Source organism: Littorina saxatilis, linkage group LG4 (assembly GCF_037325665.1).
Source record: "Littorina saxatilis isolate snail1 linkage group LG4, US_GU_Lsax_2.0, whole genome shotgun sequence".
Taxonomy (NCBI): Eukaryota; Metazoa; Mollusca; class Gastropoda; order Littorinimorpha; family Littorinidae; genus Littorina; species Littorina saxatilis.
The window spans coordinates 51,271,103-51,276,630 of NC_090248.1; positions in this window are offsets into that span (position 1 = coordinate 51,271,103).

The following is a 5,528-nucleotide window of genomic DNA, read 5'->3' on the forward strand; positions in this document are numbered from 1 at the left end:
GATGGTTTGACAAGTGTTACAAACAGCGTATCAAGAGTGTAATCACAGAAAGTACGGCGTTCACATCAGGTCGAAGCGAATATACAGCGACAACACAACACAAGACTCTTGCACTTCACAGTATGCGGCAGGTTGCAGCAGCAATACTATAACTCATCTCACGGTCACGCATCAGTCAATATAGTGCACAATGATAAGCGAGCTCCATTTCAATTTGTTTAAGTGAGGCTCGCGCGTGGAAAGAAATGTTTATTTGCCCAATGTCAAGTGGCAGGCACAGCTTCTGACAAGCCCACCGACTGTCAACAGATGTCCCGTCCCTACCGCGCCCTCGCTATCCCCTCGGTCCCCAAAACAGCCAATCAGCAGGCGCGTTACATCTCCAATTCATTGATTTCATGACATCATTGCAGTATACATCCCTATTTTGCATAATAGGCGATGTATATGGCGAGCTGTTCACAAGCAATTAAGTAGAATAGGTTGCAGATTTCCACTGTCACAAAGTGAGGGAAGTTAATCACGACCGCGGGCTCAACTATACCAGAGACAGAGGGGCGATTGGCAGGCAGATAGTGTCGTTGAATTAGCACGTCTGCAGGTGCACTCAGGTTTGTTGTAGCCCCGCCAGTGGGCTTTGTGTAGTAGAGGTTACGAGCCGTTTCCACATTCTACAGGGATGTTACCAGGATTTTCCCAACGGGTGGGGGTGTTTTGGTAGTATTTCGCTGCTTCTCCCAGAAGTCGGCAATTCTGCCGAAACGACGATGAAGTTTTCGGTACTTTAAAATAAGTTTCGGCGTTTTGCCGACTTTGGACACCAAACGATATTGCTGCTTCTCTCACCGGTACGTCCCCCCCCCCCCCCCCGATAAGTTTTTAAATTTATAAAGTAGATTAGGATGTTTTAAAAACAAGATTTGAAGTAATTAGTGTGAAAAGACATGAACTTTTTTTTAAACCTCCTCCGCTTTACTGTGATAGACCTAAATGTGAATAGTTTCAAACACGGAGTCCGCCATGTAAACTGATAATGGAAACAAAACTAACTCGGTCCTGAATAGCCAATGAGGTTGAAGGGACATAAAAAACCAACCAACCAACCAGCCGGTCATGCTTCTCCGACTTCGCAGGACAGATTATTACCAAGTCAGGCGTATATCCACACATGCACACGGACTAACTATCTCATAGACAGGCAATCAGGTAAGCATACACAAAGACGTACAGATAAAAACTGTGGTGCATGTTGTTGTTTTTCCTAACTCCATCCTACCCTTCTCCAAGCTGTGTTAATATTTTTTTCTTTTTTCTTTTTTTTTAAAGAATTAATGGTCTCAGTTTCGAAACTTACTTCTGTATCTGAAAAGAAAATCACACACACACACACACAAATTCCCATTGCATTATTATATTAACAAAAAACAACTGATGCCTATTATTTGATTAAATTAGTGCTAAAATGTAACGGATCAAAACCACAGACCATCATTCCGTATTCCTACCGTACTCCTGCGCATCCGCCGATTCAGCTTAAAGTCGACAAATTGAATTGGATCATTTCTCCTCTCGCACATAACTAAAAGCTTCCCCCACCCCCTAGGCCCTTCTACGTTGTCATATGTTTCGCCAAATTCCATTTATAAGGCAATGTGCGGCACTAAAATTAAACTTGGAGAATACATGGAATAAACTAGTTTTCTTGGTAGTTATTGAAGTGATTTATAAAAATGAATGACAAAATTGTGACTATTAATGGACACAGACTGCCGTTGCTATGGAAACAGCCGCCATAATGGATTTCTAGGAAACGGTTTTACAGCAACATCATCATACATCAGAAATGCCTAATATTTGGCACAATGATACACAAGACTCATATCTACAATCATATATAACAAATTTTTGACTGAAGACTACAGTTGATTTTAAATACATTTTTGTAATAAGGATTAATGAATTTCTAACCACATATTCATGAATCCTTATTATAAAAATTAATTTAAAATCAACTGTAGTCTTTTGTCAAAAAGTCGTTCTATATGATTGTAGATATAATTCATGTGTATCATTGTGCTAAATATTAAGCATTTCTGATGTATGATGTTGCTGTAAAACCGTTTCATAGAAATCCCATATGGCGCTATTTATGCCAGTTTCCATAGCGACGGCAGTCTATGTGCTTTAGTTTTCGCAAATTTTTCATTTCTTTTTATAAATCACTTCAATAACTACTCAGAAAACTAAAAAGATATTTAAATTCAACTGCAGTCTTTTGTCAAAAAGTCGTTCTATATGATTGTAGATATAATTCATGAGTATCATTCTGCCAAATATTATTTATTTCTTCTTATAAGTCACTATAATAACTACCCAGAAAACTAAGTTATTCCATGTATTCTCCACGTTTAGTTTTGGTAATTTTAGTGCCTCACATATGTGTCTTGTTTAAAACGCAGTTTCCATCCAGTTTGTCCCACTTGCAAGAAAGTGCATGCAAATCCAAACACCGAAACTGAAGCATTTTACTAATGTTGACAGAGCAGCTGTATTACGCGTTTGCTAATCAAAACTACCTGAAAGAAAGACAGAGACAGACACACATACAGACATCACATTCTATGAATCGACTTTCACAGGTGGAGAATACCACTTTAGCCAAGCTAAATGCTGCAGCCCGCATCATCTTTAGGTCAAAGAAAACACAGCATGTCACTCCCCTGCTATACACACTCCACTGGCTGCGTATCAAGTACAAAGTCGCTTGTCTGTGTTTCAAGGTCTTCTCAGTAAGTGCCCCTCAGTACCTTTCTGAACTCCTGTACATATACACCCCATCACGCACACTAAGATGATAGATCATCCGCTGACACCAGGCTACTGAAAGTTGAGCGCTTCACCAGGAAGCAGCACGGAGCAAGAAGCTTCTGTTGTGCTGCACCACCACTCTGGAACTCTCTTCCCTTCTCTGTCAGACACTGCACCTCTCTCAGCTCTTTAAAACAACAGTTGAAAACTTTCTTTTTCACAGAATATTACACCAACCTGGCCTAATGTCTTCTTCATTCCATTTCTGCACATATATACTCCTCTCCCATAAAGTTGTTATGATTGTTGAGAGTGTTAGCTGTGTATGTTTGTATATATATATAGTGTGCATTGCATATATGATTATTGTGTGAACAGTACATGTGGTGATTTGTGTCTGTATGATTAATTTGTTTTATGTAGGTTGTACTTTTAATTGTTCTATTCTGTATATATATATATGTTTTTTTGTAAAGGGCCTAGAGCACTTAGTTAGGCACTTAAAAATGTCCAGTTATTATTATTATAAGCTAGAGTTAAATCCGAAATAAAGTCTTAAAAGTAAGACCCCTTTCTATTTTGGAATTTTTCACCTGAAAATATGTCATGACGCGGTGTACTAAGACAAAGACAGCCAATACGTATACCTCAAGTCTGTAAACCCCCCTTTTTCGGATCTGTAACACACCCACAACGATTCCCACACAATTTTGAAAGCGATACGTGTAATCACAATACTACAGTACAATACTGCGGAATAACTGAAATGGTCACTGATGCGGTAACGTCACGGTTGTAAATAGTGTGTGTGTGTGTGTGTATGTGTGTGTGTGTGTGTGTGTGTGTGTGTGTGTGTGTGTGTGTGTGTGTGTGTGTGTGTTTGTTTGTTTGTTTGCTTAACGCCCAGCCGACCACGAAGAGCCATATCAGGGCGGTGCTGCTTTGACATTTAACGTGCGCCACACACAAGACAGAAGTCGCAGCACAGGCTTCATGTCTCACCCAGCCTCACATTATTCTGACACCGGACCAACCAGTCCTAGCACTAACCCCATAATGCCAGACGCCAGGCGGAGCAGCCACTAGATTGCCAATTTTAAAGTCTTAGGTATGACCCGGCCTGGGTTCGAACCGCCCACGACCTCCCGATCACGGGGCGGACGCCTTACCACTAGGCCAACCGTGCCGGTCCTGTGTGTGTGTGTGTGTGTGTGTGTGTGTGTGTGTGTGTGTGTGTGTGTGTGTGTGTGTGTGTGTGTGTGTGTGTGTGTGTGTGTGTGTGTGTGTGTGTTGATTACAAGCATGTTTCTTTGTTTGTCTGCGTATTTTTTTGTTTTTTTTAGCTGTGCCTTTTTCGTCGTGGGACAAATAATATTGTGTTACAAATTAACGTTCAACGTCTTCATTCTGTATGAGAATGAGTTCACACCCGCTTTTCTTGATCATGAAGGTATACTCCTCTGCTCTGAACAGAGAGCGGAAAATGTTGAAACCTCACTACAAACAACACACCGTTTTAAGCATCCGTGTTGCAAATTAACGCTGAATCAGTGAATGTATCGATTTTTATGGTCATGGTTGGCTAACTGAGTAGTGTCCCTGATCATTAAAAAGTATATGCACAGCTAAAAACTTCAAAATCTCAAATTAGACAGACTGTCGTTACAATTTAACGCTGAATCAGCGAATGTCTTGATTGGTGGGTTTTTTTTTTTTTTTTTTTTTGGGGGGGGGGGGGGGGGGGGGTCATAGCTCACTAGCTAGAACTCTTGATCATGTAAGTGTGATCATCTGCACTAAAAAGAGGGCAGAAAACTTGAAAAAGCTCACAACAAACAGCAGACTTTTTCAGCCTCCGTGTTGCGAACACTGCGCGTCTTGGCTGTGCCGGGGCTCGTGTGCATGTAAACATTTTTTTAAGTTCGCTGCGACTCCGGCTGAGTCACCACCAAACACGTATGTCAGCGCGATCGCGAGATACTGTACGTACATACGTATACACATGTGACACTTACACACGCATTCACACACGCAGCCGCTCTTGTTTTGCATTGGCCGGTGTAACACAAAATATTTACTCCACGAAAAATTTACTCCGGAGTATACATTTCGTACGAAATTCTTACTCCGAGTACACCTTTCGTACGAGAAAAGAACTCCCCAAGGCACGAAAAAATTACTCCCTCTACGAAATTTGTACTCCCCATTTATTTTACTTCCAGAAAAAATCTCGTACGCAAAAATGGGATGCGGGCGAAGGGATAATGCCAATCAGTATGTGATCTCGCGCAAACGAATGTCGCGCTACCCTCCCTCCACCCCTTCCACCAGCAAGACTAACAGGGGACAAGGGAGTAAACATTTCGTACACCTGGCATGGGAAGTTAAATTGCTCGTGTTAGGGTGAAGTAATTTATTCGTTATTTATTCGTCAGGGGAGTAACATTTGTGTACGAAATGTTTACTCGGAACTCACCTGTCGTGGGGAGTAATTTTCTCGTGTAATGGGGGAGTACTTATTTCGTAAAGGGAGTAACATTTTCGTACGAAATATTTACTCCGGAGTAAAAATCTCGTGAGAGTAATTTTCTCGTGTTACACCGGTGTGACGATGTCATCTTTCCCCGTGATCATATTTCGATTCTCGGACTCGTTGATCTTGTATAAACTCCACACTGAACAAAACAAACACCCTTCGACAGTACTGATGAGCGACCTTG